Source organism: Ovis aries, unplaced genomic scaffold (assembly GCF_016772045.2).
Source record: "Ovis aries strain OAR_USU_Benz2616 breed Rambouillet unplaced genomic scaffold, ARS-UI_Ramb_v3.0 scaffold_1249, whole genome shotgun sequence".
In the NCBI taxonomy this organism is placed as follows: Eukaryota; Metazoa; Chordata; class Mammalia; order Artiodactyla; family Bovidae; genus Ovis; species Ovis aries.
The window spans coordinates 1-8,000 of NW_024599774.1; the positions used below are offsets into that span (position 1 = coordinate 1).

Genomic DNA, 8,000 nt, shown 5'->3' on the forward strand with positions numbered 1-8,000 from the left:
GGAAAGGATCCCTCATCTCGAGCTCGGAGGCGGAAACGGGGCTCCCCTGGATGTGTTCGGGACCCTCGTGCTTCCTCTCGAGTGGAGACGGGTGTGTCGGGAACTTCTTGAGTTGCAGAAAGGGTGTGAAGGACCCTTTGGAAGTTCCAGGGGTTAGATGTGATTAGCCTCGAGAAGCCTCAGCGGAAATGGGCCTCATCTCGCCTGGAGGGCAAAACCTCCTGGATTTTCTCGAGTTGCGGCAGGTGCTCTCGACTTACGACGGGGCCCTCAGGGACCCGCTCTGGTGGCCTCAGGAAAGGCCAGTCCCCATGCGAGTTCCTCGGGGGCCTTTCGGAATTCCTCTCCCGCTGATGCCGGGGCCTAAGACCTTGTGTGAACTCAGGGCCGGAACCTGAGGATTCCTCTCCAGTGCTGACATGGATCTTGGGGTACTTCTGGAGTCTCCCCAGGGGAGTCAGTCCTCGTCTCGAATGCGGGCATGCACTTGCGCTTTCCTCCAGAGCGGTAGCAGCAGTGTCACGCAGTCCGCCCGTGGATCAAAGCATCTATGGTTTTCCCTCGTGTCTTTCCCACGAGGCTTTCCCACGAGGCTTTCCCACAGGGCTGTCCCACGTGCACACGTGGTGGGAGTCGATCCTCGGCTTGAACGTCAAGGCAGTGCAGGGAAAACAGGTTCCTCTGGAATGGACTGACACATCTGGGGGACTCTTGGAATGGTGGCACGACCCTGGAGTTCCTCTCGCCTTTCCTGTGGAGAGCGCCTCCTCTTGAGATGCGACGGGAACGCCGGGAATTCTTTCCCTACGAAACAGGGAAAGGATCCCTCATCTCGAGCTCGGAGGCGGAAACGGGGCTCCCCTGGATGTGTTCGGGACCCTCGTGCTTCCTCTCGAGTGGAGACGGGTGTGTCGGGAACTTCTTGAGTTGCAGAAAGGGTGTGAAGGACCCTTTGGAAGTTCCAGGGGTTAGATGTGATTAGCCTCGAGAAGCCTCAGCGGAAATGGGCCTCATCTCGCCTGGAGGGCAAAACCTCCTGGATTGTCTCGAGTTGCGGCAGGTGCTCTCGACTTACGACGGGGCCCTCAGGGACCCGCTCTGGTGGCCTCAGGAAAGGCCAGTCCCCATGCGAGTTCCTCGGGGGCCTTTCGGAATTCCTCTCCCGCTGATGCCGGGGCCTAAGACCTTGTGTGAACTCAGGGCCGGAACCTGAGGATTCCTCTCCAGTGCTGACATGGATCTTGGGGTACTTCTGGAGTCTCCCAGGGGAGTCAGTCCTCGTCTCGAATGCGGGCATGCACTTGCGCTTTCCTCCAGAGCGGTAGCAGCAGTGTCACGCAGTCCGCCCCGTGGATCAAAGCATCTATGGTTTTCCCTCGTGTCTTTCCCACGAGGCTTTCCCACGAGGCTTTCCCACAGGGCTGTCCCACGTGCACACGTGGTGGGAGTCGATCCTCGGCTTGAACGTCAAGGCAGTGCAGGGAAAACAGGTTCCTCTGGAATGGACTGACACATCTGGGGGCCTCTTGGAATGGTGGCACGACCCTGGAGTTCCTCTCGCCTTTCCTGTGGAGAGCGCCTCCTCTTGAGATGCGACGGGAACGCCGGGAATTCTTTCCCTACGAAACAGGGAAAGGATCCCTCATCTCGAGCTCGGAGGCGGAAACGGGGCTCCCCTGGATGTGTTCGTGACCCTCGTGCTTCCTCTCGAGTGGAGACGGGTGTGTCGGGAACTTCTTGAGTTGCAGAAAGGGTGTGAAGGACCCTTTGGAAGTTCCAGGGGTTAGATGTGATTAGCCTCGAGAAGCCTCAGCGGAAATGGGCCTCATCTCGCCTGGAGGGCAAAACCTCCTGGATTTTCTCGAGTTGCGGCAGGTGCTCTCGACTTACGACGGGGCCCTCAGGGACCCGCTCTGGTGGCCTCAGGAAAGGCCAGTCCCCATGCGAGTTCCTCGGGGCCTTTCGGAATTCCTCTCCCGCTGATGCCGGGGCCTAAGACCTTGTGTGAACTCAGGGCCGGAACCTGAGGATTCCTCTCCAGTGCTGACATGGATCTTGGGGTACTTCTGGAGTCTCCCCAGGGGAGTCAGTCCTCGTCTCGAATGCGGGCATGCACTTGCGCTTTCCTCCAGAGCGGTAGCAGCAGTGTCACGCAGTCCGCCCCGTGGATCAAAGCATCTATGGTTTTCCCTCGTGTCTTTCCCACGAGGCTTTCCCACGAGGCTTTCCCACAGGGCTGTCCCACGTGCACACGTGGTGGGAGTCGATCCTCGGCTTGAACGTCAAGGCAGTGCAGGGAAAACAGGTTCCTCTGGAATGGACTGACACATCTGGGGGACTCTTGGAATGGTGGCACGACCCTGGAGTTCCTCTCGCCTTTCCTGTGGAGAGCGCCTCCTCTTGAGATGCGACGGGAACGCCGGGAATTCTTTCCCTACGAAACAGGGAAAGGATCCCTCATCTCGAGCTCGGAGGCGGAAACGGGGCTCCCCTGGATGTGTTCGGGACCCTCGTGCTTCCTCTCGAGTGGAGACGGGTGTGTCGGGAACTTCTTGAGTTGCAGAAAGGGTGTGAAGGACCCTTTGGAAGTTCCAGGGGTTAGATGTGATTAGCCTCGAGAAGCCTCAGCGGAAATGGGCCTCATCTCGCCTGGAGGGCAAAACCTCCTGGATTTTCTCGAGTTGCGGCAGGTGCTCTCGACTTACGACGGGGCCCTCAGGGACCCGCTCTGGTGGCCTCAGGAAAGGCCAGTCCCCATGCGAGTTCCTCGGGGGCCTTTCGGAATTCCTCTCCCGCTGATGCCGGGGCCTAAGACCTTGTGTGAACTCAGGGCCGGAACCTGAGGATTCCTCTCCAGTGCTGACATGGATCTTGGGGTACTTCTGGAGTCTCCCCAGGGGAGTCAGTCCTCGTCTCGAATGCGGGCATGCACTTGCGCTTTCCTCCAGAGCGGTAGCAGCAGTGTCACGCAGTCCGCCCCGTGGATCAAAGCATCTATGGTTTTCCCTCGTGTCTTTCCCACGAGGCTTTCCCACGAGGCTTTCCCACAGGGCTGTCCCACGTGCACACGTGGTGGGAGTCGATCCTCGGCTTGAACGTCAAGGCAGTGCAGGGAAAACAGGTTCCTCTGGAATGGACTGACACATCTGGGGGACTCTTGGAATGGTGGCACGACCCTGGAGTTCCTCTCGCCTTTCCTGTGGAGAGCGCCTCCTCTTGAGATGCGACGGGAACGCCGGGAATTCTTTCCCTACGAAACAGGGAAAGGATCCCTCATCTCGAGCTCGGAGGCGGAAACGGGGCTCCCCTGGATGTGTTCGGGACCCTCGTGCTTCCTCTCGAGTGGAGACGGGTGTGTCGGGAACTTCTTGAGTTGCAGAAAGGGTGTGAAGGACCCTTTGGAAGTTCCAGGGGTTAGATGTGATTAGCCTCGAGAAGCCTCAGCGGAAATGGGCCTCATCTCGCCTGGAGGGCAAAACCTCCTGGATTTTCTCGAGTTGCGGCAGGTGCTCTCGACTTACGACGGGGCCCTCAGGGACCCGCTCTGGTGGCCTCAGGAAAGGCCAGTCCCCATGCGAGTTCCTCGGGGGCCTTTCGGAATTCCTCTCCCGCTGATGCCGGGGCCTAAGACCTTGTGTGAACTCAGGGCCGGAACCTGAGGATTCCTCTCCAGTGCTGACATGGATCTTGGGGTACTTCTGGAGTCTCCCCAGGGGAGTCAGTCCTCGTCTCGAATGCGGGCATGCACTTGCGCTTTCCTCCAGAGCGGTAGCAGCAGTGTCACGCAGTCCGCCCCGTGGATCAAAGCATCTATGGTTTTCCCTCGTGTCTTTCCCACGAGGCTTTCCCACGAGGCTTTCCCACAGGGCTGTCCCACGTGCACACGTGGTGGGAGTCGATCCTCGGCTTGAACGTCAAGGCAGTGCAGGGAAAACAGGTTCCTCTGGAATGGACTGACACATCTGGGGGACTCTTGGAATGGTGGCACGACCCTGGAGTTCCTCTCGCCTTTCCTGTGGAGAGCGCCTCCTCTTGAGATGCGACGGGAACGCCGGGAATTCTTTCCCTACGAAACAGGGAAAGGATCCCTCATCTCGAGCTCGGAGGCGGAAACGGGGCTCCCCTGGATGTGTTCGGGACCCTCGTGCTTCCTCTCGAGTGGAGACGGGTGTGTCGGGAACTTCTTGAGTTGCAGAAAGGGTGTGAAGGACCCTTTGGAAGTTCCAGGGGTTAGATGTGATTAGCCTCGAGAAGCCTCAGCGGAAATGGGCCTCATCTCGCCTGGAGGGCAAAACCTCCTGGATTTTCTCGAGTTGCGGCAGGTGCTCTCGACTTACGACGGGGCCCTCAGGGACCCGCTCTGGTGGCCTCAGGAAAGGCCAGTCCCCATGCGAGTTCCTCGGGGGCCTTTCGGAATTCCTCTCCCGCTGATGCCGGGGCCTAAGACCTTGTGTGAACTCAGGGCCGGAACCTGAGGATTCCTCTCCAGTGCTGACATGGATCTTGGGGTACTTCTGGAGTCTCCCAGGGGAGTCAGTTCCTCGTCGTCTCGAATGCGGGGCATGCACTTGCGCTTCCGTGATAAATACCCTCCAGGAGCGCCTCATTTCTGTCACCCAGGTCTCGTGCACATGTAGCGATTCTGGCTAGAACGGCGAGTGTCACGCAGTCCGGTCTCCTAAGTTTCCTGAGCGGAAAGATCCCGTCAGTGCGGTTTTCCCTCCGGTGTGTGCCTTTGTTATTGCTCCACTGAAGGCTTTCCCACGAGGACTTTCTCTCGAGTGGCCGGATCGCTCACTTGCTGTGGCACCTCAGTTAAAGTTTCGGGCACCCAATCAACAGCAATCCCTATGGGATGGGCAATTCTTGGGGCATGATACTGCAGTTGACTTGGAATTCCTTCTGTGAAGAGCGGCGGGTCTCTGGCCTCTCCTGCCTCATTCTCAGTCCATTGAGGCAGGCCCACGTAAATCTATAATGCGCGGTCTAAACTGTAGAACATTTTTCGCAGGTGAAAGTCGTCACCAAAAAGTTCGATTGCCGGGCAGGTGCGAGGGAACACCAGGTTCCTCTGGAATGGCCGTGGACTGACCACATCTGGGGGACTCTTGAATGGTGCACGACCTGGAGTTCCTCTCGCCTTTCCTGTGGAGAGCGCTCTCCCTCTTGAGATGCGACGGCTGGGGAACGCGGGAATTCTTCCCTACGAAACAGGGAAAGGATCCCTCATCTCGAGCCCGGAGGCGGAAACGGGGCCCCCCTGGATGTGTTCCGGGCCCTCGTGCTTCCTCTCGAGTGGAGACGGGTGTGTCGGGAACTTCTGAGTTGCAGAAAGGGTGTGAAGGACCCTTTGGAAGTTCCAGGGGTTAGATGTGATTAGCCTCGAGAAGCCTCAGCGGAAATGGGCCTCATCTCGCCTGGAGGGCAAAACCTCCTGGATTTTCTCGAGTTGCGGCAGGTGCTCTCGACTTACGACGGGGCCCTCAGGGACCCGCTCTGGTGGCCTCAGGAAAGGCCAGTCCCCATGCGAGTTCCTCGGGGGCCTTTCGGAATTCCTCTCCCGCTGATGCCGGGGCCTAAGACCTTGTGTGAACTCAGGGCCGGAACCTGAGGATTCCTCTCCAGTGCTGACATGGATCTTGGGGTACTTCTGGAGTCTCCCCAGGGGAGTCAGTCCTCGTCTCGAATGCGGGCATGCACTTGCGCTTTCCTCCAGAGCGGTAGCAGCAGTGTCACGCAGTCCGCCCCGTGGATCAAAGCATCTATGGTTTTCCCTCGTGTCTTTCCCACGAGGCTTTCCCACGAGGCTTTCCCACAGGGCTGTCCCACGTGCACACGTGGTGGGAGTCGATCCTCGGCTTGAACGTCAAGGCAGTGCAGGGAAAACAGGTTCCTCTGGAATGGACTGACACATCTGGGGGACTCTTGGAATGGTGGCACGACCCTGGAGTTCCTCTCGCCTTTCCTGTGGAGAGCGCCTCCTCTTGAGATGCGACGGGAACGCCGGGAATTCTTTCCCTACGAAACAGGGAAAGGATCCCTCATCTCGAGCTCGGAGGCGGAAACGGGGCTCCCCTGGATGTGTTCGGGACCCTCGTGCTTCCTCTCGAGTGGAGACGGGTGTGTCGGGAACTTCTTGAGTTGCAGAAAGGGTGTGAAGGACCCTTTGGAAGTTCCAGGGGTTAGATGTGATTAGCCTCGAGAAGCCTCAGCGGAAATGGGCCTCATCTCGCCTGGAGGGCAAAACCTCCTGGATTTTCTCGAGTTGCGGCAGGTGCTCTCGACTTACGACGGGGCCCTCAGGGACCCGCTCTGGTGGCCTCAGGAAAGGCCAGTCCCCATGCGAGTTCCTCGGGGGCTTTCGGAATTCCTCTCCCGCTGATGCGGGGCCTAAGACCTTGTGTGAACTCAGGGCCGGAACCTGCGGATTCCTCTCCAGTGCTGACATGGATCTTGGGGTACTTCTGGAGTCTCCCCAGGGGAGTCAGTCCTCGTCTCGAATGCGGGCATGCACTTGCGCTTTCCTCCAGAGCGGTAGCAGCAGTGTCACGCAGTCCGCCCCGTGGATCAAAGCATCTATGGTTTTCCCTCGTGTCTTTCCCACGAGGCTTTCCCACGAGGCTTTCCCACAGGGCTGTCCCACGTGCACACGTGGTGGGAGTCGATCCTCGGCTTGAACGTCAAGGCAGTGCAGGGAAAACAGGTTCCTCTGGAATGGACTGACACATCTGGGGGACTCTTGGAATGGTGGCACGACCCTGGAGTTCCTCTTGCCTTTCCTGTGGAGAGCGCCTCCTCTTTGAGATGCGTCGGGATCAGCGGGAATTCCGAAAGGCCCCCGAGGAACTCGCATGGGGACTGGCCTTTCCTGAGGCCACCAGAGCGGGTCCCTGAGGGCCCCGTCGTAAGTCGAGAGCACCTGCCGCAACTCGAGAAAATCCAGGAGGTTTTGCCCTCCAGGCGAGATGAGGCCCATTTCCGCTGAGGCTTCTCGAGGCTAATCACATCTAACCCCTGGAACTTCCAAAGGGTCCTTCACACCCTTTCTGCAACTCAAGAAGTTCCCGACACACCCGTCTCCACTCGAGAGGAAGCACGAGGGTCCCGAACACATCCAGGGGAGCCCCGTTTCCGCCTCCGAGCTCGAGATGAGGGATCCTTTCCCTGTTTCGTAGGGAAAGAATTCCCGGCGTTCCCGTCGCATCTCAAGAGAGGCGCTCTCCACAGGAAAGGCGAGAGGAACTCCAGGGTCGTGCCACCATTCCAAGAGTCCCCAGATGTGTCAGTCCATTCCAGAGGAACCTGTTTTCCCTGCACTGCCTTGACGTTCAAGCCGAGGATCGACTCCCACCACGTGTGCACGTGGGACAGCCCTGTGGGAAAGCCTCGTGGGAAAGCCTCGTGGGAAAGACACGGGGGAAAACCATAGATGCTTTGATCCACGGGGCGGACTGCGTGACACTGCTGCTACCGCTCTGGAGGAAAGCGCAAGTGCATGCCCGCATTCGAGACGAGGACTGACTCCCCTGGGGAGACTCCAGAAGTACCCCAAGATCCATGTCAGCACTGGAGAGGAATCCTCAGGTTCCGGCCCTGAGTTCACACAAGGTCTTAGGCCCCGGCATCAGCGGGAGAGGAATTCCGAAAGGCCCCCGAGGAACTCGCATGGGGACTGGCCTTTCCTGAGGCCACCAGAGCGGGTCCTGAGGGCCCCGTCGTAAGTCGAGAGCACCTGCCGCAACTCGAGAAAATCCAGGAGGTTTTGCCCTCCAGGCGAGATGAGGCCCATTTCCGCTGAGGCTTCTCGAGGCTAATCACATCTAACCCCTGGAACTTCCAAAGGGTCCTTCACACCCTTTCTGCAACTCAAGAAGTCCCCGACACACCCGTCTCCACTCGAGAGGAAGCACGAGGGTCCCGAACACATCCAGGGGAGCCCCGTTTCCGCCTCCGAGCTCGAGATGAGGGATCCTTTCCCTGTTTCGTAGGGAAAGAATTCC

At 58.8% G+C, this 8,000-nt stretch overlaps 1 long non-coding RNA gene across 1 annotated transcript; it reads left to right on the forward strand.

Annotated features, from left to right (window-relative positions):
- The first annotated feature begins 9 nt into the window (after positions 1 to 9).
- LOC132659100 (uncharacterized) lies at positions 10 to 3,935 on the forward strand. Its single transcript, XR_009599067.1, has 2 exons — positions 10 to 1,060; positions 1,876 to 3,935. It is a non-coding gene; the product is annotated as an uncharacterized LOC132659100 (long non-coding RNA).
- The last annotated feature ends 4,065 nt before the right edge of the window (positions 3,936 to 8,000 follow it).